At 38.2% G+C, this 25,862-nt stretch overlaps 1 protein-coding gene and 1 long non-coding RNA gene across 3 annotated transcripts in view; one reads left to right on the plus strand and one right to left on the minus strand.

The window, feature by feature from the left end:
- The window catches only part of lingo2 (leucine rich repeat and Ig domain containing 2), a 245,248-nt gene that overhangs the window by 9,062 nt on the left and 210,324 nt on the right, over positions 1-25,862 (plus strand). The gene's annotated exons all lie outside the window — the stretch shown is intronic.
- Positions 24-15,274, minus strand: LOC121643068. The gene is made up of 4 exons (XR_006011027.1): positions 15,262-15,274; positions 4,326-4,330; positions 3,223-3,232; positions 24-220 (listed from the first exon to the last, which is right to left on the minus strand). It is a non-coding gene; the product is annotated as an uncharacterized LOC121643068 (long non-coding RNA).

The following is a 25,862-nucleotide window of genomic DNA, read 5'->3' on the forward strand; positions in this document are numbered from 1 at the left end:
TGCTGCCCTCTGGTGGGCGCTACAGAGCTCACAAAGCCCGTACAAACAGACTCAGGGACAGCTTTTTCCCCAGAGCCATCAGTGCCCTGAACTCCCATGAACAAACCAAACAATAAGGAGAACAAACCCAACAAGACGAATCATCACACACATGTGAAATAGACTGCAACAAGTATCACACCACTGTGAAACTCGAACCGCGTTGTGCAATATAAGTACTCTAAGTGCAATACATTCAATTGTAAATATATGTATATATCAGCTTTTTAGTACTTACCATATTTATATTTACTTTAAGTATTTTATTTCTATTTATTTCCTCCCTTTGCCTTTATTTTTAACATTTTTGAATATTCTTTTATTATGATGCAAGCACCCCCTAATCTCATTGTATGCTCTGGTTTACAATGACAATAAAGACTTTCTGATTCTGATTTCTGATTCAAAGCTTTAAAGGCTTGCAAAATTCTTTCCTTATAAAGCTAAAATAAAAGCATATTTGAACTCAAGTGTACAGCAATTAATTTGGGGTAGATGATGCTGACATTTGATTTCAGTCTTTGTTGCCAAATACCAGCATAACAATTCTTTTTTTTTTTATTGTACGTTTCTTTATTTCAGTTGATAACAGTTGTTAACTGTAAAGTAAACATAATATTTAAATTGTAAAGTTTACAACAACTGATGTTGTTATTTGAGACTAGTGATGGGAGATTGGCTCTTTTCAAAGATTTGACTGTTGGTTCTTTATTTAGTTTCACTCAAAGCTTCCGCTTTGGCCTAATTTAGCAATCAGGATGGTTTGTGTGCTGGTTAACACACAAACCATGTTTTGCTTTTTTGTTTTATCAGCACTTCTCATTCACTACAGAAATGGTCTCTTACAGCTGGCTCATTCATGAACAACACATAACTGGAGACCTTTAGTTCTAAAACCAAAAAGCCTCATGTGAAACAAATTAGACATGGGATTCCCTGAAAACTCTTATTTTGGCAAACATAGTTCCTGGACATCTTATGTTAAAAACATACTCTGTGTTTGCACTTATAGTGGTACATGCTCAAGCATTAATGGCTCCATATATCCCATGATCAAAACATCCAGGTTAGAACAAACAGATGAATGCTTTTGTGACAAAGATTGCAGATGACAGCACCATGAGAACTATCTGTCTCCTGCCAGGCTTTTTAATGTGTGTAACTCAAGGGAGAGATTAAATGCACGTGTCCTGAAAAGTACCAAAACACACATAGTGAATTCAGCCTGCCTGCCACATCGGATGTCACACTGGCTTCTGTTTCATAAGCTCAGGATTAAACCTCCAAATTCAAACATTGACCTTTACTTCCAAATATACAAGAGCCACTGCTATTGTCAACACATGTAAGCTTTGGATGCCAGCATGCTGGCTGTGAATAATAAATCATTGAGCATGTATTAGTGTGGAATCCTTAAGTAGTTGAGGCCGCTTAAGATGGACAAATGAAAGAGGAGGGTGTTGGCTGATCAAACCTGACGTACCTTCATACATTTACACACACCCCAAGTTTTATACATTAGCTCTAAAACAAAAATTTTTTTTCTGTCATCACTTTTCAAATTGTACGGTTTCCTTTAACACCTGAATAGTTAGTTAATTGATAATTCTAATCTGAAGATAGTTGTAAGTTGCCCAACAGGTTTAGTGACACTGTAATACTCTGACAACCTGTTCAGGTATACTTTTACCTCACTCAGCTGGGAAAGACCACACCAGGGACTACCAACTCCGGTCCTCGACGGCTGGTATCCTGCAGGTACTGGATGTGTACTTGCAGAAACACGGCTGATTCAAATGAATGGGTCATTAACAGACTTGTGCAGAACTTGACAACAGGCTGTTGGAGATCCAGTTTATTTGAATCAGGTGTGTTGCAGTAGGGAAACATCCAATACCTGCAGGACACCGGCCCTCAAGGACTGGAGTTGGTGATTCCTGGACTACACCGTCTGATGAACCCTTTTATGGGATGCTGTAAGTTTGTTTTTTTTTCACATTGCAATTTTCTGCAATGGATTAATTAAACGATATTAAAATGCATACCACAAAATATATTGGCAGTCATATTATTTAAAAGAAATGTGTAGCCTCAAGCCATTATACAAATAGAAATTCAACACATGCAAACACACATACATAAACCCTTATAAAAACACAGAAATTTAAATAATTCAGAATTGATGAACATGGCATGATACATTATTTCTAGAAGCACTCAGCAGAATGTAATGGGATTATTTTACATGACTGCATCAGGAAGTCCGTTCATTGTGTTTGTGTTAAGAGACAAAATAAGCTAAATAGCAACTTACTGACCTTTAACACTAAGATTGCTAAACTAAAATCACCCCATTTATTGGCTCAACTTTTGCTTGAGAAGTGTAGAATTTTCCACGTGAGGTAAACGAGGCAGATTGCACAGCTGATAACCACACAGTTACTTCACTGCCTTGCAGGCAGAAAAAAAAAAAAAAGAAAAAAAGGTTTAGCAGCTCATTGTGGAGGCATATGATTAAGTCATGAAGGTCTGAGAAGTTGTTGCAAGAACTTTCTGTGCCCACAGTCGTGATGACACCGCACCTCCAGAACAGTGAGAATGAGGAGTACATTATCTCAACAATTTCTCTTCTGGTAGGAGATGAAAGCCTTCTATCACTGTTTTGTGGCCACCGCCTTTGGTCCTCAGGGTTACCCATTTACTCAGCAACCCCAGTTTCCCCTCGTCTGGCGTGACACCCATCTTATCCCATTATTATTTGTGACTCACTACTGTCAGGAGCGGAAAAAAGGGCATAAATAATGTGTTCCACGGGTGTATCCACCCCCAGATCAATGGCAATACAAAGACCAGCTACAAAGACAGTTGGCTCAAGGCCATATTTGATCACTTCCACTGCGCACGATCACTGCTCCCTTTTTTGTCAGCCCACTGAGACTCAATTATTTCCAAGTGTTTATAAGCTACTGTTGAAAGAACATGGAGTGAATATTTAAAGTTGGTGAGGGGAAAAGAATCTTTGAGACAAGCAGATGGAGGGTAATGTGAGCTTTAAGAGAGAGAAGGGTGGAGAGAAATGAGGGGGAAATAAAAGGATGGGATGCTGTTTCCTGTTTCTCAGATTGTGGGTAGAGATTGCAAACTAGCCTCAGCTCTGTTCATACATTAAGCCAGTGCAAAGACTTACTGTGCACTGATAATTTCAAAGTAGCGAACAGAGATGGTCATAGCAATTAAATGTTTGGGAGGATATTTATTGCGACTTAGACAAAGTCTCCTGTCTTGAGAGACCATAAACAGCTTTTGGACCAGTAATCTAAAGCCTTGTTCAGTGCTGCTTCTTGGGTTATTTGAACTGGAAAATTCCAAATGATCCACAGCCTGAAGCAATTGTTGCAGTCTTACAAATGAAGGAGTGACCGAGAGCAGACTTTTACTTTTTTTTTTTTATCGTGTCTGGCTTTTTTCTATACAACCCATATGGCTGGACGCAAATCCCAAGGTTTCAAAAATCTTAATTCCTTTGACAAGAATAGGTGGTGCATCCAATTGTCACTGCATTGCCACTATGACTGTGCAACGGATAATGAGTATTTGTGTGAAGGGCAAGGCACACACTAAAATTAGATCAAAGGTCTGCACTCCGTGGGCATCAAACGGTGGGCAGAAGTCATGCTTCTGCACGGCTATAACCATGCCTGTTCACTTACTCAGATGTCATAATGACTGGATATACTTAAGGACATCTTTGATGTGTAATTCCCTAGCGAGAATAATCTTGTCTTCATCAGTCTAATTTGCATTCCAGACTAAATTTAAGGCATTAAAATCATGTTGCTAATCAGTGAACAGTGATGTGCTTTCAGAATTATTGATCAGTCCTTATAATGAAATAGTTAAAGACACTTTTTATGCTTAACTGTTTAATCCAAGAAAAAAAAGGGAGAAGATTCCTTTTTTTTATCTGAAGTCATTATTTGGGTCTTTAAGAAAATGTAAAAAGTAAATAAATAAATTTAAAAAAAAAGTATATTTACGTGTTAAGGCCCTTTGTTTTTTTTGTTTTTTTTTTTGGTAACTTTCAGTATTTTCACATGTAGCACCAAGCTTTAGCTAACAATAAAGTAGATGGTATGGTTTATTTAAATGCAGTGATTTAAATGTAAAAAAAATATGTTATTATATTATATATTTTTATTATTTTTATATTCTAAATAACTTTTTTATTACATATATATATATATATATATATATATATATATATATATATATATATATATATATACATATACTACAGTTCAAAAGTTTGGGGTCACTTCCCTATTGAATCCCATGGCAAAGTGACCCCAAACTTTTGAACAATAGTGTATATATATATAATTATATATATACTTTGTTCCTGTCATAAATGTTTAAATACAATAAGTAAATAAGCATTGAGCAATTTCACAGCTTTTTCAGATAAAAAAAATTATAGCTTACGATTTAGATTATGAATAATTCATTTAGTAGCTATGCCTAAAAGAAGATAATCCAATTTGAATTTCACTCAATGTAAGCAACAGATGATAAAATATGCAAATTATCAATTTAAAAAAAAAAAATCAGTTTCTAGGTGTAAATAGAAAAACAGTTAGTGAAAGAAAAAAATAAGCATCTGTTATCTTTGTAGGATGTTCATCTTTTTTTTTTTTTTTTTTTGCATAATTAACATTGTGATAAAACATTGATGCTTCTTTAAAGCTGAGGTACTGTCGGCTAAACTTTCGAAAGTAATTTTGACACTTAGATTGATCATCCTATTAGAGCATGAAAAAATGTCTGAAAAAATGCAGATCATCAGCTGATAAGCAATTATCTGACTCCTTTCACCAGGCAATTTAATAACAAACATCTGACCCTGGCAGGATTGTGTTTACTTGTCACTACTGTCTCATGAGGTGAGGTAAAAGTCTTTCAACACTGTGCTTAGGGAGTGTGTCTTATGATCCCTGCACCCAAATTACAGTACAGTCGGCCATCATATTTTAATCCTCTTACAATGGAAATTGTGGATTGATTGTAATCAAGGGATGATGAGCTGATAAGCCCTCTAGTCCAGCAAGTTAAACTAACAACCTAGGATTAATGCTGACAAATTGGCAAGAGGTTTGTTTTTATTGTGTTCTCTAGATCAGTCATAATCAGAAATCACACATCTGACCAAGAAATGATTCTCCTGTATTTTAAAAGATGCTCAACATGATTTTTTGTTGATGCTGAGCTTGGATAGCCTTCTGTTTACTAACTTGATGAGCCAGGGAGTATTTAATTAGATATTAACTAGGTCAGCATTAATGTTCAAACACGATACAGTAGTTTATTCAGTATGCCTGCTAGTACATTCTGGATGAATGTAGAACATGGGCCATTATTTTACCTTTGCCTTATGATGTTCATATGTAAGGTTTTGTGACTCACAATGAGGAAAAGTGTTTATTTACAGATTTTTATTTTCTAATAAACTTCTTTTATTGAAAATGTATGCAATGTATGACTGTTTATACGAAACTGATGTAGGTTAAAGTTGTTTACTGCATTTTTCTGTGTCTTAGCATTTTCATTGTGACCAGCCTTATAAAATGATACATAAATATCTGAGATATGAGTCTGTCATCTTGCTGCTTAGTAGTTATACTGAGTATGACTAATGTGGGGAGATCATCCATGTATAACACAACAAGATGGAAGTCTGAGCATAGGATGCTCTTGCAGACAGCTCCAATATGTGGGCTCTAGGTTGAGCTCTTACTGGATATCCTTGGGTTTCAAGGGCTTATTCGAATGATCCTCTGTGGGTTGTATTAGACTGTCTGTCTGACCCTCTAAAGGAAGAACTTTGATCTCTCAGCCACCCTGGGAGGTGACATTTTGGTAGCTTTGACCTTTTGAAGCAGATTTCTTTTGCTTCTGAAATTAGATTTAGATTTTTTTTTTCCATTGTTTTTTTTTTTTCTTTTACTGTGTATTAAGAGTTTTGCTAGCATTAGGTAGCACATGTGCAAATTGCACAATTAAACTGTAATACAATGACAGATTGATTAGATTCATCTTAATCTTTTTTCATTTTATTTTATTTAATTATTTTTGCCTGTTGCTCCTTTTCTATTTTAACTTACTGGAGCTGAGTATAATGTACTGTACTTACAATTAGACAAACAAATATCAAGCCAAAATCATATGATTTATAATTTTATATTATATAATAAGACATGATGTTGTGCTCTTCTGCTATAATATTCCTCACATTAAATTAGCTAAGGTACTACAGAAGTGAACAGAAACATGACAATTTGATTTGTCAATAAATGGAGCAATATTTAAAATGGAAATGAGAGCGTCTGAGCTGTCCTTACCTGTGAATGGTCATCTGAGCTGAGTTCTTGTGATTATTTACCAGAAGTGAACAGCTAATGCAACCATTTCCTTTTCTATCGATGCATCCCACACATTAAGAAACTGCTGAGTGCTTGCCGGGTCTTTGTGAAAGCACTTTGTGAAATTATCTATATAATTGTCATTTAATTTTATCAGAGCAGTGTGGGTGTGGCACAATTGTAAAAATGTAAGTACTGAACTACAACCAAACTTTACTCTAATATAGCAAGTTATTTAGAAGAAAACAATCCCCAGGGTTCAAACTCTATTCTGTGTTTTTTTCTATTTCAGCAAGTTGTTGCAGGGATTAAGTACCTTAAGCTTCTGTCTTACACTCTTACACAAAAAAAAAAAAAAAAAAAACACTATCTGAAATGACTAGGCTTAAAAAGTGAAGGACAAAACATTATCAGTAGTTTGAGTAACTATCCAATCAGCAGAAAGCTCTCTAGCTCATAGTGGAAGTATTATGTGTCACAACTGTAAATAATGTTAGGAACAGATGCTTGCAAAGCTTTAAATACTTCAGTACTGTGAATGATACAGTGGCAGAAAATTTAGCTGTCACTCAGAACAAAAGTTTGTTTGTAGCAGTTGGCTAGGGATCAGTTTTGTACTATGAAAGAGGGTTTCGGCAGCTCAGGTTGGGTTGATTACTTATGTACGGGCAAATAGAGAGGGCCAGTATAGAGCCAGATAGAGCCATTAAAAATTGATGGATTTTGAGATGATACATCATCTCAGTATTGCAGCCCCCAGCATTAGTCCCCGTGTGCCAAATGGCACTGCTCCAGTGACAGTGATGAAAGAGGATTATTTATCCTCCTTCACCAACTAACCAAATGTGTGGTTAGAAGATTAAGAAAAAAGAAAAGTTTTGCCTAAATCATGTCTTTTCCATTTTCTTGGTGTTTTGATCCTTGCTTCTTAACTCCATACCCTGGTTTTAACCTCAATTTTCATTCTGTCAGCGTAAAGAAATGCAGGGGTACTTGTAGATTTCCTCCTTTTTTCATATGTCTGCTCCTGGCCTAAATTTACTGTGATGGCAGCCCCTTTCTGAAATACACACCACTCATATGGACTTTCAGTTGTAAGATTTATTTCAAACAATTTGGAAATCCTTTCACATCTCTTGCTAAACCCATAGGCATCCACCAACTTTTCTCTAAGGACCTTCGTTCTTTGGGTCTGTCATGAGCACAGCAACACTTTTACATTAGTAGACATTAAAAGTTTGAAAAAGAAAGGAGGAGAAATTGTTAAATTAAATGGAAAATCCTTTCAAAAATTAAAATGTATTTTTGGGTCTTGTTCCAGTGGGTGATAGCTGCTGGCAGGAATTACCGCCTATATCTTTTAGTCTTGCAGTGGACATGAAGAAGACTTTCACGGAACATACTCTGTTGTTTCCCCACTGTGTTGAGCATAGGGTGTGAATGATTGTCCATTATATTCAGCATCTTCTACAGCATTATTGTCTGCATCAGCTCCCTTGGCTTCGGAGTTGTCCCCAGCACAAAGCCAGCACTCTAGATAAGTTTTTTTCAGTTTCTTTAAGTCTCTGGCTCCAATTCCCCAACAGATGGTTACAAAGCTGATTGCACTTTCCACAGCAGATTTATAGAAGATATGCTGCATCTTGTTGCAGGCACTGAAGTATATCAGCTTCCTCAAGAAGTAGTCTGCTCTGTCCTTTCTAATGTTTAGCCTCAATGTTGTATTTCTAGTCTGTTGCCCAGCTAACTCCAGGTATAGTCCTCCACCACCTCCACAATAGAAATTGTGCTTTACTTCATACTGTTCCTTCTAAAATCTACAATCTTCTTTTGTGTTAAGTTAAACTTGTCGATATTTGGAGATTTTTACTGTTTAAACCTTATTTGGAACTACTGATGCTAATTTTAGTGATTAAATCAAGTGATTTCCCTCCTTTTTCCTCAAAATGCACATTTATTTTGTAGATTTCTTCAAATGATGTCAGTATTTCACTTCTATGTGTTATTTAATTGAGATATCTAACATCAAATGTTTGGCTCTTCTAAATGTTGTTAAAAACATCAACAATTTTATTAAGCTGTATAAACTTTTTACATTAACACAGACTTGGGGATTTAAGCCTCAGAGATCAGGTTTAATCTGGAAATCTGGCAGGCATTTGAAGACTGCAGGGTGGGGAAAAGAGCCAGGGTCACTTGTGGCTCAAGGACCTGGTGGGTAAACACACACACACCAGTCACAATGGCAGGAGATTGTTTCCTGCAGTGGCGTCAGATTTGGAATATGACACAGTAGGATGTTGTGGATTTTAGCACGCAGAGCAAAGCTTTTGTGAACAAGTATATGCATGATGGAGGTGGAGAGTTCTGTCAAATTTAAAGGCATGTGTTATGGCTGGCAAAGGGAAACTAGAAGCAAATCAGCAATCAGTGTTTCATATAATCAGATAAAATAAAGCTGTATAAGTGAATATATATTTGCATGATTGTTGCTAATTGGACTCGCCACATGAGCTTTAAAAAAGAGAAAACTGCAAATAACATCTAGAAAATGTTCAAATCTTCAAACAATTTTATCATAAATTTTTGTTGCTGCTTGATCAACAGTGCAGAGATGCTTTCATGGACATATCTACCCTGTGAGGTGAGCAATTAAAAATCTGTGCATGGACATTAGTTTTCATGCCAAGCCATATTTACTGAGCCATGGTTATAATTACATGCAAAGATTTTTTTCTGCCTCTCTTCATTTTATGATTTATTGCCCTAACACAGCTGTCAAGACTAAGGCATCAATGATTGGCTGCTAAATGGAAATGTTATTAAAATGCAAGTGCAATGCTGCTGTGTAGCACAAGTGGCTGAACCAGGAGTCTGGTGGTAAGCTGTAACCAGAGTGCTCCAATTAGAGTGGTGACATTTCCATAGACTTCTATAGAAAGAATGGAAAGCAGAAGTCACGTGGTTTATGAAGCCCCCAGTAGTTCCTAATATCAATAGTTCCACCATTGATCACTGTTCATTCTCAGTGTTCAGAAGCATTTTCTCTGCTAAATGGCTGAAATTACAACATTCCTTGGCATTATGAGGCATTAGCTGTACATTCTGTAACAAATTAGGTCAACTGTGTTATTTCATGTGGTTGGTTTTGAATTATTAATTGTTTAATTAACTAACCAACTAGTTGTAGTTTAACTACAGTTATACCATGGTCTGGGTGAATACTCGATTCTGATTGGCTGGAGGGTGTCCATAAAGTGATAATAGACACATATAAAAGAAGTCCCGGCCAAATAGACTTATTGTTGTAAATTATTGCGCTGACTAAATGGTAATTGGTAACCTTGGCAACACAAACTCAGACGCCAGGCTGCAGATGCACCAGATCATGTCTGTGATGGCACATTGTTGTGAAAACAGCTTGCGGGGTTATTGGGCTCCGTCAGTCCAGGAGAGACGAGAATGGAGCAACATTTTGTCATCCCGCAATGTCCCAACCAGCAGTGTTCAGGGTCCACAAATATGTGCCAGTATCTTTCTGAGATGTTGCGATCAATGGCAATGTTGCATTTAATTTTAACTAGGTTGTCGCCTGTCTTTCTTTCTCGATTACCTTATATAGAGGGGTGGTGTTGGTAAGGCGAAAAAAGCAATAATTTTTATACAAAAAAGAAGAGGGTGACAACTCAACTGGGGAGTTAAAACCCCCAGTAGGGGTAGGGTAGGTTCAAATAAAATTCACCTTGGCATGTGGATTCACATAAAATGACATTTTATTTAAACAATTTATTTTAAAACAATTAATAATAAAACATAAAAACTGACAATTTCCCAAAACAACCCTATATGTCGGGTTTGGATCATATGGACAGTATAGCGTAGGGCACGCTACTTCAGGTGTCTAAAAAAAGAGGAAAACACACCAATCATATGATGCAGATTAATGTCCTGCTCCATCTGACGAGCGAAAGCCGTCTTACAAGTACATCCCAAAATGGGGAGGGAGAGAGAAGAGACCAGAAATACGGTGACAGGTCCCAATGAGCTGCCCCAGCACCAAACTCAGTCACAACCCAGCAGTGCACCGCAAAGGTGAAACTGCCTGTCATGCGGCTTTCCGCACAGCTGCGACAATCAGCACACTGCAACGCTGCAAAGAAACATGCGGGTGTAAATACCCATGGACCACCACAGCCCCAGCGGAGAAGGAAAGAGATTATGACACTTAAGATCGCAGGGGATGTAATGTTGAAACTTTGGTATGCTAGACACACAACTGTCAGTGTACAGCGCATACTAAATGGACAAACATCTGCCCGGATATAAAGGCGTTTTACTCCGTTTCACGTCGGACGGTTCACGCGTCCGCGTCGTCCATTAATTTATGATAATGGACACCTCGTCTGGCTTTATCCCTTAGTTAGCTAATGTGTGCCAGAGTCTGGTCACTGTAAATATAGTCAGTAGGCCTATACATTTATCACTTCTTGGATTTGTCTTTTGGTGGTGAATCTTTCATAACATCATTTTTAATCCTGGTAGTAAATTTTATCAGCTATAATGTTAACTACATATTTAGCTCTTCTACTCTAAGATGGTTAATTTAGTTGGAGTTATGCATCCTTTGCCAGACAATGTCTCAGAAATAGCAGCATGCTGGCTCTTCTGATAAATGTGGATATTATTAGTTAAAAAAAAAAAAAACAAAAAAAACAAAAAAAAAAAAAAAAATTGATTGTTAAAATGTGTAATTTAATTTTTTTTTAGTTCTTGTAAGTGCTGGGTGAAACGCCGCTGGTGCTGGGACCTAATTTTGCATCAGTTCACTTTCTTATGCAGCTTTCAGTTTTCCAGAGAGTCTTGGGTAAACCTTCTCATCAACACAAACACATTTATGGCCAAACGTGTATTTTTGGATGAAAAAAATAGTAGATGTTGCCATTATAAGTACTGTTTCCACAGGTTTTCAGCAACCACTTGGACTGATCTTAAGTCCATGGAAGAGTTGTATCATGTGATGGAGGAATTTAATGGCTTTGTTATACTCTTCACTGGGTGGCAAGAAAACATGATGTCCAGCCAGTGGTTCCCTGCTCCAGAAACCATGCTGTTGTTGGGTTAGAGGGAGGTTTTTTTCTCCTGCTCCAACATGTATTTCAGACCTGCACTCACTGACTTACAGGTGACATTCACTGCAGGTTCCAACTTCAGTTTAACAAAACAACTGGGCTGAGGGTTTTCTGTCTCCTGTCTGGTCTTGCTGGGTGTGGAACCATATATTTTGTTGTGGTCCACTCCAGATGCCCTCCACATACCTGGATCAGGACTCCCCATGTCAGTGGTGATGTTTACTCCAAGAAGTCTTATGGAAACTGTTCACCCAATGATATCCAGGCTATCGTGGCTTGTAATTTGCCCCTTCAGGGGAACTACCACTGAAATGATAAACAACCACATTTTTCCATCTTGTACTTCTTGTCATCATGAAAGCACATGAATGTGTTGCTGCGCCTGTATGCCCAGGCAATGTCACATCCTCAGAAAGCTCCGCTGTTCCTTGGCGCAGCTCCACAATTGATGTGACTGCCATCCCATCCAGTGTGTACACATTCCTTCTCCATCTCTGTGAGACAGTCTAATAAAATTGTATTGTATAATGAAATATTTTTTTGTATCATGTTTGGTTGAAAGCCATGTATTTATGCAGACCTATTTATTTTGTCATATAATATGGTATTAACCAGAAAATGTTTTATTAATGTTAATATTTTAAAACAGAACCACAATAAAGAGGGTTACAGGTGTATTTATTCAGTTCATGTTACAAGAAAAAAAAAAGATACATATAATGCAGTAATATAATAATAGTGTCTTCTATACATTAAAAGAATTAATCCAAAGTCATCACTGAAAGCATCTGCAGTCACTTGAGATAAGCTCTGCCATTCAGCTCATTTTCTATCTGACACCAGGCAGATAGACAGCCTGATGGACATCTTCCACAGCTGAAGTATTTAGGACAATAGGAGTAAATCAGAGTAAACAGACAGTAATATCACCAGCTTTGTTGAAGAATGTAGATCTGAAGGTAAGCTTCAACAGGGCACTAACCTCTGGCACACTAGGTCGGAGGATGAGGTATAGCATTTTCATGCTAGCATGCAGAGAAAAAACAGTGACATACCTTTAAAATGGGTAATACTGCCAGTGTTTTTTATTTTTATTTTTTTGTATGTATAATGTTATTATAATCCAGACAGTCACACTTATATTGATTAGTGTATTGCATAATCTGTAAATGTATTTAAATGTGTAGTGTTTAAATGTGTACAGACTTGTTATTCTCGAAAATCTAAAACTGTGATGAATGTTGTGTCTTCAGCTCCCAAAGATAAAGATACATAGTGCAGTAATTAATGCACATTATTGGTAAATATTGAGGGAACATTGAGTGGAAAATTTTTGTGCTGCCTCCCACCAAAACCTGTTCAAACTAACTAAATTTGGAAATTTTGAGGTCTATGTGAACCATGTGACCACGTAGCACAATCAAAGAGTGTTGTGACTCAATTAAATGGCACTGGCTGTAATAAGTGAAGAGCCAAACAGCTGTTTTTGCATGGAAAAACAAGATGGTAATCGGGATAATATATATTGCATATGAGGATCACTACACCGTGATGTGTTTCTTCCTGAGATTGCCATGCACCGTCCCCAGAAATACCTGCTAAATTCAAAAGTTGTTCTATGGCTTTGTTATGAAATGTGATGTTTACAGAGGCATGTTCCCTGATCTTGGATCAACATATGATAATGAGCGGATATTGCTCACAACTGCACTGATGCAACCTCAAACACACTAGCGCCACTTCTTTCACTTGAGTAAATCAGGAGGCTTCTCTATAACTAAATAAAAATTCAGGTTGTGCACTCAGTGGCTGACTAAGAATGTGGATCATGAATGGCAGCATTTTTTAAATATTTCTCAAAACACAACTGCACTTTTCCTTACCATCTCTTGGAAAATGTGCAGCACCTGTTAGCAGAAAACGTCACGTTTAAATAGAGCTATTTGGAGCCACTGCACAGTGTGAGCAAGTTAAAGCTATTTCAGATGTGGCAGCTGCATCAGTCTGAAAGGCACATTAACATCCAAATTTCCTTCTGCTGGTGTTCTTCCCTTTCAATCTGCACACGCTTGAACACTATAAGTCAGCCTTTTCATAACGAATAGGTGAAAAGACAAACTATTAAAGATCAAAGTTGTGCCCTTGTATCTCTTGGACCACCCAGTCTCACCAAAAGTAGTGTAATATGTGTATTTGTCCCCATGTCTTGAGTTATAGTTCCATTTGTGGTTGTAATTTGTGAGGCATGTAATTATTTGTAACTATGGTAATTTAATCATCTTAGCAGGTAACAAAGTTTAAACTGTCAACTTTTTAATAACTTATTTATATATAACTACACCATATTTTCACAAGCAGGCACAATTTCCTGAAGTCAAAATAGCCCAAGGGATTATTTTTTCTTCCATTACACCTCTATTCAAGTGGATCATTTTAGGAGCATGGAGTGACCCATGTCTCCCCTCATTCCCTCTCTTCCTAAGGGTCTGCTACTTCTCAGATCCATACCCTTGGATCACAATACAATATAAGAGAGCCTACAGTAAATGGCCTCACAGTGCAACCATAAATCAAATTGATAGAAAAAACATTCAACTATCAATTTTATACTCAAACACCTACATTTTCTTTCTCTGCAGTTTTGTCCATGACAGCTCAGTCTTGTTGTAAATCAGGGACAACTGGGACAGGTTGTTAAGTACACATGGCAGAATTTAATAGTTGCTGGCCAGTTAGCTAACAAGTTGAAAATTCATGTTGGAATCCTCAAGTATCAGTATTCAGTAAGTATTGTCCCCACAAACTGTGGATGTCGCTGCAGCTCTCGTTCCTCTGTGTTGGAAGTTTTTAGCAGCTAATGTTGAAAACTGAAAGTTCCTTCAAGATGTTCCGGTTTACTGTCTGGTGGTGGTGGTGGTAGACTGGATACTTGTGTACTTGTGTCGGACCACAGGACTTGTGTGGCTTGCTCCCTGTTGGTAGCTGTTGGGCTGCTGATAGTAGCTTTGGGCTCTGTCTGGAAATGATCTGTGTCCTTCCTCTTTAAAAGTCAGAAATATCTCCCTTCCTACATTTTCTTTACAAAATCAGACTGGTTACAGCCTGATACTGGTGATCCATGCGTGTCTGGAAAGGCATTTCTCAGCCAGTTCACTTCAGAGCTCTTCACTTCAGTTTTCAGTGCATGGTGCACCCCTTTCCTGTCACTTTCCAGAGCACATGTAACTATAGACCTGTGCAGGACTTTTTTTTTTTTTTTTTAAATCTCACTCTCGCCCACTCTTGTTGAAACTCTGACCATTACCGCCCGCTACCACTGCTTATAATAGTCACTCCCACCAGTTCCCGCAAAATTTGCTTCCATATCTGCCTTGTCCAAGTATGTATAGACCATGTATAATAAGTTGATGTGCACCGTTTTATTTTATTTTCATTGGCCTACATATACCAGAAGAAGATGTAAAATAGAAATATGTTTGACAAAAATCTCTGTTTTGAATCACAATGTTCATGTAAAGTGAAACCAAAAACTATAAGGTTTCCAAGTATTTGCAGTTATTATGAAAATAATACAACCTTAAAACCGCCCACTCTTGCAAGATTTGCGTTGGGTCCCCAAAGACCTGCAGAATCCCAGTCCCAGCGCAGGGCTCTTCATTGAACTTCTGCATACTGACAGTTATTCTTCAGAACCACCTACACCAACAGAAAACTGACAGGGAAACGTATTCTGTAATCCTGGTTAATGAACCAGTGACTCATACTGCATAAAAAGAAGGAGGGGTGGGGGTGAGGGGCATACACATTTGAAACTGGGACTCTACCTACTGCTATTTTTAACCTTTGGTTAAGGTTAGCCTTTAAATCACTTTATTAAGCTTGGTTAAGCATTTGTTCTGTAAAGTTTCACTGACATTTTCCACATTGCCATGGCAAAGCATTCTGAAACTGTAAGGTTACCAGCTCAGTAAAGTCCACACATCCATAAGTGACCCTTTCAGGGTACCTTTGTGTTCAAAACTCTTACTGCAGGCTTCTAACCCAACATCGGTATGTGACAACCTGGGAGTAAGTACTGGTGGAATTAAAAAAAATAATAAAATAAATAAATAATAAAATAAAAAATAAAACAAGACAAGGAACTTTTTTTTTTATCGCACATGAGCAGGGGACATTTTTTTTTCTATAATTGTTGATGATGTAACTGTGTTTATTACAGCAGAATTTAGGCTATCTTCCAACTTCTGATTACTCAAAGTGGTCTAGATTTTTCACTTCACTTTGTGTAAACAAAATTAACCTAACGAAGAAAAACGATGAAAGCCATTTTAATTCTGCAAATTCAACCTTTTTTCATACTAAATGAAGGTTCGTTTCATGTGAACAGTAAAATATGTGAAAAATGAAGAAATGCTCACTGTCAAACCTTACATTTCTACCAGTAAAACTAGTAATCTGTCACTTTTCAAATAAAACTCAGACATGGATTAAAGAATAAGATTTGAAAATCAGGAACTGAAATGTACTGCATTGTTGATAAATCACGGACTGACTCTACAAGCAACAGAAATACTCACATACAAAGCTAAAACAGTGTCATTGTACCTGTAGACCTAAACCTGAGTTAGGATATAACAATCCTGCTCAGTAATATTTAGCTGACTGATTACCACCTTCAAGATCATGTCTCTGGTGTCAGATTTCACAGGAAAGCCTGCATCTAGTGACCATGTGAAAAGTGCCTGATGTGCACTCAGTCGTACAAACAAGCTAATACATGTCAAGACTACAGAAACAACAGCGCCTGCCTAATTAGCTGTACAACAGAGTGTCGGTTCAATAGCTGTCCTACGTAAGAGTGGACTGCAGTTACAGCCAGAAGCCTAATGGTTCAGTGTGAGTGACTGATTATTGGTCCCTGAATCTTTGACAATGGAACCTTTATTGCAGAGGCACTCCAGAAGCACATTGCTTAGTGCAAAAGTCCCCATAATATGCATCTACTCTAGCTCCCAGTATATTCATATAATGACTGGGAAATTAGGTTGTTAACTCAACCTGTGAATATTACTGGCTTTGACAGTGGTTTTTACCCCTCTCTACATGAACATTGATAAGTTTTTTGAAATATGGTATATATATATATATATATATATATATATATATATATATACATATATATATATGTATATATATATGTTGACAAATCAGATTTATCCCTGACTTTATTTATGTTGCATTTCACTCCCATCGATGAGATTTCATCCCTTCATTTCAAACACAAGCGCTTATCTACTTCAAGTGGCTCTGCAGTCATCAAGCTCAAAGCGTTATTGCTTTCTATGCAGCACCATGTGTTAGCCTCTACTACGTGCAACCCATGAGGTGCTTTTATTAACTTTATGGCCAACCCAGATTTTGGAGAGTTTTCTGGTTCTTGTGATTTACACCAACAAGGGGAACATAATATCCTGCTTTTAGCTCTGCTCCCAGTTTTAGTTGAAGAACAGTTCTCTCCTTAAATTTCAGTACAGTCAGTGTACTGTTGTTGAAATGGTTAGTAAAACAACTGTGATGGAGAATTTAACAGCTTGACAACCTCTTTTAGCACTGTAGGAAATGGGGTAAACTCTTGTTTTTATTATGAAACCTAAAGCTCATATATTCTTTTTTTTTTATTTTATTTTTATAGTTTTGTCTTGTCATTTTCAGTTGCCCAGCAGTTGACCTGGTCAGCTTTATTTGTTTATATCTGAGCATATGAGCAGCTCACATTGCTTGACCCACCAAGTCCTTGACAAAGGCTGGATCAAAAGAGACTATCTTTAAAGCAAATATATACTAGACTTTAAACTACAGTATGACTTTATCTGTGTTATAGCAGTGGGTTATCTCAATCTTTATATATAGGCACTGCAGATGTACCGATGCTGGTCTTATCTATACAATAATTTAAACAATCATTAAACCTGCTGGTTTAACTTTTTTTTTTTTTTTTTTTTTGTTTACAAACTATTTATATTTAAAATATAACAAAACTGTCATGTTATAGACATATTTTGAAAGTCCACCATTTTTACAACTTCTGTTGCATCATATTGCCAAGGACACACATTTAAAAACCAACACAGTTATCACAGAAAATGACCATCTGATTCTGAAGCAGTGCTGGAGAACTCCACAAGTTATAACACTACAGTGCAAACAGTTGATGTTAGTCAGACTCGTGTGTCATTCAGCTCTGGCAGGTCTTCACTCGTTATCTTGTTCTGGATTATACAGTATAAACATACACATGTTGGTCTGCTCAGTTCAGCCAGCATCAGATACTAAAAGGTTATAGGACAAAAAATGAGTTGAAATTAGGCAATGCAAATTTTTATTAAGTTTTATTAGATGTTTCTCATTCCCAGCTGTGCATCAGACAAACCAGAACGAAATCAGTTTCTGTAGGATGACAACCATATGTCATATGAATACATAACTTCATCTTTAGATGAGAATATCCGTCAGGTTAGAAAAATATCACTAGGATACTGTGAGGAGAGGTGACAGAAAGCTTTCTGTCTCTGACAAGACCTTTCCCAAAACCTCCTCGGCAACTCTGCTGTGGGTATAGTTTAGCTCCAGGCTCTCTCTGCTCTCTCACAATTTTGGATACCATAAATAACAAGGGGCAGACAGAGGAAAAGACAATGAGAAATTGAGGACAATGTGGCAAGGAGGCTGAGAGCCTGAATAAGAAACAGACAGTCGGTTGTCCTGAAGACAAAAAGAGCCAAACAGTGATTTGTTGTTCGGAACAGAGGCAGATTGGGATGAATAGTAGCATGACATTGGGAGAACAAAAAAGGAAAATACTGCAGTACAGAGATAAGCGTGCCCATATAAAGGTAAGAGGGAAAAAAGGCAAGATGCTGTAAGGACCTAAAACAAATGTACTAGCATCACTCTTTCCTATTTATGTGCTTACTGTGCAGGCAATCACTTGATCTACTAAATAGTGACAAAATTCCTAAGAAGTAAATGATATACATTATTAAACTGAGAAAACTAAAATCAAGTTTTTTTTGTTTTTTTTTTTTTTTTTTACATAACATAACTGGATTTAACCCTCATACATTGTTTCAAATTTCTGATTTCTTTATCCAATGAAATGCAGTATAGCCCCGACTATGCCTTTAGCATTAAAATAAATGAAAAGGGAATGCTGTCCCACTAGGGCAAAGTATATTTAACTAAATTGCATTGTGCAGTGCTTCAGGCTAAAGGACTGTGCTAATATTTAGCGTATTTTATATTCTGTTGACATTTAAATTATAAATGAGTATGCTGGTAATGTAAAGTTAAAAACAAACTGTAGTTTAGCAGTCAGAGGAAAGGCAAATAAATTCATAGCATGAGTAAAAACTTAAAGAAACACCCCCTGGTACAATACATAATATATGTAAACATGCCGTATCCATTTTTACAGTTTGTCTTCAAACGTTAGGAAAAGCTTTCCGTTTTTATGTTTATTATTATCCTGCCTATAGTGTTCATTTGTGGGTGGTCTTGTTATCCATTTCATTAACAATTTTTGCATCATGAAGGAAATTTCATGACCAAATAAGCCTGTTTTCATTGTTGAAAAAAGCAGTCAACCTGAGCTGAAGCACTGAGGGAGGGGGCAGGTTTTCACAGTTTGTATGATGGAATGCACGCACCCTTTTGGATGACATGTTTTATTCATTCTAGTATGTACACTGAAAAACATAAAGAGCATGCATGCATAGTGATGCAACCTCTGCACGACACAAGGATAATGTGTTGATTGGTTCAGTGATCAATCTGTAGGCGAGCTTGATAGTTGGAACAGCCGCACCGTGCACACATGACTGTTAGCAGTCCTCTGTACAATGACATTCCAACATGACACTAGACTAATAAAACTAGAGTGATTCAGTGTTTGTTCTTAGAAAACTATTTTAATTTTTTTTTTTCTTTTCCCACTGTCCACATGTTTCAAACATCATTTGCACTTTTCCTGAATATAATTATACATCACAAATATTTCACAAGAGCATAAAGAGGATTATAAAAGGGTGAGATTAAACCAAATACCAGAATTTTATGTAGTTGTAGATATGATTTATAATAGTGGGTTTTCATTTTGAACAGCCCTGCTGCTCAGTAATTGGAAAAGGCATCAGAACTTTGCTCTCTCATGGAGTGACATTTAAAATGTCTCCTGTAAGGTTATACAAGTTTGTGCAGACAAGGTTTAGTGTTTGAAATTATACTTGAAGGTACTGCACACTAGCAGTCATTAGGCAGAGAGTTGATAATATGGGAATATTTTACCAAAGTTAATCAAAGGTTTAAGAACTGATTCTAAATTTTGTTAACGAGTGCTTCATCATAGTTATCTTTAGAATTAAAGTATCGACAGCTGAAGTTAATAAATTCAGGTTTTTTTTCCAACTTTAAATTAATAGCAAAATTAATAGTATATGTCTGCAGTGCAGAGATATTTATGAGTTGCAGCTTGTTAAATTGTGCTTGGAGAATTTCTGGATTACAAGGATAATCATGGTGTTACAGGAAGTATAGCCTACCCTCTTCCAAGCTGTGAGTAAGGCATTTCTTAATAAAGCATTCTTGTTCAGTAGCATTAACAGAAGACATGCCGTTCAAAGTTTAAAAGCATAGTGCTCTCGTAATCCATGGTCTTTTACAAATTTATTTTCCATTAGTTCTCTGTCCGCATCCACTGAATTGAATTAAAAGAGAAGGGAATGTGTCCTGTGCAGAGTTAAATGAATTTTTAATCCCTGTAGTTATAATTATTGAAGCCAAGGCATATTATATGAAAATGGTTTACATGTTTTTAAGATGGTGTCTTGTAATTCCCTATCTTGTTTTGGTTTTTATGGATACAACACAGGGAATTATGCCACCATGATCAACTTGCTGCGTGCTGATTCTGTGGGCTCTGTTCTGGGGATGCTTCTTCTTTTTCGTGACTTGATTTCTTTGTCTTCCTCTAGTTAAATTCTGGTTGTCCTGTTGTAATGGTGCTTCTGTCCCTTCCCAGTGGTCTTTTTCTGTGGCTCTGCAAGTTACAATTGGCTGCCTTGAGATTTGCTCTGCTGCTACAGCCCACAGTGTTTCATTTTCTACATAAACAACTTGAGGACAACACATATGAAAGCTGCCCTTGTGTATTGCACACAATTAAGGATTTTCATATTGGTGATAACAGAGACTGTGGGTAACCCTTTTTTAATTTCTCCATCCCTCTGTGCTTCCAGAACTATGCTGTTATTCTCTGTATCTAGAAAAAAAACAGGCATTATAGTATAGAACTGAATGTTTCTAAGCAAACAATAACAACATGTACGAGACTGTGTCCTGTTGATCAGCAAACAAGCCTGTGTAGGTTGGAGGGTTGGCAGTGGAAACCTTTTTAGGTTTTGTATAAGACAGCAGTTTATATAAGTTATTTAATCCTTTCTGGTTATGTGTAAACTGCAGAACTACCTGGTTAGTGTTGGGAAAGGATGATAGTTTGGATGAAATGAATGAGAGACTTGTGGCTGAGTTGCTTTTGTCATTATGATTATACCTACCTGTAGGTTCTTAAAAAAAAGATAATAATGAAATGGCCAAATGCAATGCAAGAGTTGCAAAAATCCCAAAAGGTGACCCCAGGTCCTTTTGTCTGGTGGTTCATCTTTTTTAACGTCCAATTATTTGGACAGAGCATGATCACTGCGAAGCCGTCCAACTGCGGAGTCACTTAAATGCCATAAATGTGCTTGACCTGCTGGTATTACTTGGAATCTGTCTTGCAAACATTTTGTGTCGAAACACATGCTCACCATCTGTATTTTAGAAACACAACACATTTTATTCATTGAATTTATTCTTTCTTTTCTTTCTAAATCAGAGTTGACACAGCCCTCTGCACTCTTGGTGTGATTTTGTGCTATCATTAGTCTCCTGTTAGTTATTTGGCATGTTAAAACATGGCTTTACCATAACCTTAATTTCCAAAACACCATCATTCACATCTGGTGGAGTCCTCACCAGTTCTCTTAAATCTTTGCAAACCTTAAACAGCATTATTCCTGTTTGACTGTTGAACTGTGCAGCAAGTATTTGGTAAGGCACGTCTTAGAAAGAATAAATATGCATCAACTAAATTAATTAACAAATACACAACAATAACATTTGCTGAGGCACTGTGTACTACTCAATATCTTACATAGTGTTGGGAAATGAGGAAAATCCAAGGTCAACTTAAAAGAAACTCAGGAGACATCCCATCATTTAAACAGACTTTTACACAGAAACTAGGTTTAGGAGAAATGCAACATAAAAGGAGAGCTTGCTAGGTCCTCTTTTCCTTAGGCCATTTACATCAAGATTTAAACCGACTGTTACTGCAACATTACCTTGTCTTTGCTTTAGAGATATTGATAAGCATGTCACCACTACCTTTGGGTAAAGCTTTGTTGATAAAGTGACTTTACTACCTTATGTTTCAGTGGCCTATGCTGCAGTAAGACCTCTGCTGAGGATGATATTATGAATTTTTGCACAAACCATACTGCAGTTGAAAATGCAATAAAAACAAATATTACCGGGTATTAAAAGCAATAAGTTTAAATGTATAAATCTGACGCATCAGCATGGAAGTGCTAGCTTACCTTATAAGACAATACAAGGAGCCACAGCTACAGTGGCAGCTTGAGCTTAGATACCATCGTGTACTTAGATATTCAAAATGAGATATTTCCATTTATATATGAGTAACAATAACTATATTATATAAGTACAGTAGCAATTGACACTTATAGCAAGTTAGGAGTGCTAAAATAAAATTAAAATAGACTCAATTTTGATCAGTTTCCATTGATGATTGTATATAATTTAGAAGGTACGATCCAAACCTCTGAGTTTTTTCTACTGTCTTTTGTCAATAAAAGGTGTAGCCAAAGTGTGTATAAACATACACACGCATTCTCTTATTTATTATGAGCTACAAATTATAAAATAATTATAGATGTGTGGCTAAACATCTTGCTATCTAAAACAGAAAAGCTTGTAAGTTTAATTTAGATTTTTAAAGAACTCAGAGTGAGCAATTTCCAAATAATAGACTGTCAACATTATTTGCAGTAGAAACAGTTTAAGTGCTCCCGGAATTGTTGGCTGGCTCCTCTCGATGTGGTGGAGCAGCAGCTCTACTCTGAGCCCCTCCCGGATCACCGAGCTTCTCACCCTATGTCTAAAGGAGAGCCTGGCCACCCTGCAGAGAAAACTAATTTCGGCCGCTTGTGTTCGCGATCTTGTTTTTTCGCTTACTACCCACAGCTCGTGGCCATAAGTAAGGGTAGGAACGTAGATCGACCGGTAAATCGAGAGCTTTGCCTTTTCGCTCAGCTCCTTCTTCACCACCACAGACCGATGCAGTCACTGCAGACGCCACACCGATCCGCCTGTCGATCTCCCGCTCCATCCTTCCCTCATTAGTGAACAAATCCCCGAGATACATGAACTCCTCCACTTGGGGCAGGACCCTACTGCAGACCCCAAGAGAGCACGCCACCCTTTTCCGGCTGAGGACCATGGACTTGGAGGTGCTGATTCTCATCCAAGCCGCTTCACACTCGGCTGCAAATCTGAGAGCTGAAGATCGCGGCCCAACGAAGCCAACAGAACCACATCATCTGAAAAGAGCAGAGACCCAATCCTGAGGCCACTGAACCGGATCCCCTCGACACCTCGGCTGCGCCTAGAAATTCTGTCCATAAAAGTTATGAACAGAATCGGTGACAAAGGGCAGCCTTGGCGGAGTCCAACCTGCACTGAAAATGATACTGATTTACTGCCGGCAATGCGAACCAATTTCTGACAATGGTCAACGACCTTACGGCCACAGCTGCGGCTGGCCCCCTCAATAATAGAGGCACAGAACACAGCCCTTTCAGACTTACTGTCCCCCTCCTCACCCGGGACATGGTTGAAGCTCTGCCAGAGATGGGAATTGAAACTCTTTCTGACAGAGGACTCTGCCAGATGTTCCCAGCAGACCCTCACAACACGCTTGGGTCTGCCAGGCCTGACCGGCATCCTCCCCCACCATCTGAGCCAACTCACCACCAGGCGGTGATCAGTTGATAGCTCCACCCCTCTCTTCACCCGAGTGTCCAGAACATGCAGCCGCAAGTCCGACGGCACGACTGCAAAGTCGATCATCGAACTGCGGCCTAGAGTGTCCTGGTGCCAAGTGTACATGTGGGCACTGTTATGTCTGAACAAGGTGTTCGTTATGGACAGTCTATGACGAGCACAGAAATCCAACAACAAAACACCACTCGGATTCAGATTAGGGGGGCTGTTCCTCCCCATCACGCCCCTCCAGGTCTCGCTGTCATTGCCCACGTGAGCATTGAAGTCCCCCAGCAGAACGAGGAAGTCCCTGCAAGGAGTGCTCTCCAACACCCCCTCCAAGGACTCCAAAAAGGGTGGTTACTCTAAACTGCTATTTTGTGCATAAGTACAAACAACAGTCAGGACCCGTCCCCCTACCCGAAGGCGGAGGGAGGCTACCCTTTCGTCCACCGGGGTAAATCCCAACGTACAGGCACCAAGTGGGGGGGCAATGAGCATGCCCACACCTGCTCGGCGCCTCTCACCGGGAGCAGCTCCAGAATGGAAGAGGGTCCAGCCCCTCTCAAGGACAGTGGTTCCAGAGCCCAAGCCGTGTGTCGAGGTGAGTCCAACTATATCTAGCCGGAACCGTTCAACCTCGCGTACCAGCTCAGGCTCCTTCCCCGCCAGAAAGGTGACATTCCACGTCCCTAGAGCTAGCTTTTGCAGCCAAGGATCAGACTGCCAGGGACCCCACCTCTGGCAGCCACCCAGCTCACACTGCACCCGACCCCTATGACCTACAGGTGGTGAGCCCACGGGAGGGGAGGCCCACATCACCCTTTCGGGCTGAGCCCGACCGGGCCCCATGGGCAAAGCCCGGCCACCAAGCGCTCGCTCCCGTGCACCACCTCCAGGCCTGGCCCCAGAGAGGGGCCCCAGTGACCCATGTCCGGGCAAGAGAAACCTTGGTCCTTGTTTTCTCCTCATCATAGGGATGATTTGAGACGCACTTTGTCTGGTCCCTCCCCTAGACACCTGTTTGCCATGGGTGACCCTACCAGGGGCATGAGCCCCTGACAACATAGCCGCTAGGATCGTCAGGAAGCACAAACTCCTCCACCATGATAAGGTGGCGTCTCATGGAGGAAGTGTTTTCACACTTCATTCCTTTTATAGGTGAATGCTGTTTAACTGTAATTCAGGTTGCTTTCAAAGCCTCCTTCTTTTACACATAAATGAAGTTTTTTTTCATGCATTTGTGTATGGGGAATATGCTGCAATTTTGAAGAGTTTGTTCACACAGTAACATCTGTCACATTTAAGCTTTCACTTTCCATTTTGCACTTGTTCTGTTTTTTTTTTTTTTTTTTTAATACATACCTGACTGAATACACTTAGAAGAACCAAAATGAAATGCTCTGTGGGGATAAATTAGATTTATATTGCTTTTGAAAATTCGAACGGTTCCACAGTTATTCTCTAAACTGATAACATTCATTCATCAGGACATTAAAGATAAAATCCAAGAAAACGTATTAGAGTGAAAAGATCTTTACATAAGAAATGGGAAATAGAGTCATTTACAATATGCACGACTATCACTGCATATGACAATTCTGATTAGACTTTATGCTCTGATGGTGATGCAGATCTGTGTATTAATAATGTAAAGGCAAAATTGCCATTTCAACACAGCATCTTTAGATATTAACTTGGTTAATATGAAGGTTGAATGATCATCATTTGCCATGCATCTGATTAATGGACTATAAGGATGCAAATATTACAATGTTCTGCACTTACTTTTTCAGCTATTAGCACAGTATATTACAATGTATTGAACCTATATCTATTTATCTATCTGTCTGTCTGTCTGTCTGTCTGTCTATCTGTCTATCTATCTATCTATCTATCTATCTAGCACCATGTGCTATGATGTGCAATGTTATCAGTGTTTACCTGTTAATTGTGTTTAAATACTGAATTCTCTACATAAAAATCCTTTTACTGTGGCCTACATACTGATTCTAGAGATTTAAAGGTCACCCCCAAAATATTCAACAAAGGATCCACTGGTAAGTGTACCACTATTTCAAGACTGCTCCAGATATTTTATTGAGGAAGCTGTTTCTCA

Source organism: Melanotaenia boesemani, chromosome 7, assembly GCF_017639745.1.
Source record: "Melanotaenia boesemani isolate fMelBoe1 chromosome 7, fMelBoe1.pri, whole genome shotgun sequence".
Classification (NCBI taxonomy): Eukaryota; Metazoa; Chordata; class Actinopteri; order Atheriniformes; family Melanotaeniidae; genus Melanotaenia; species Melanotaenia boesemani.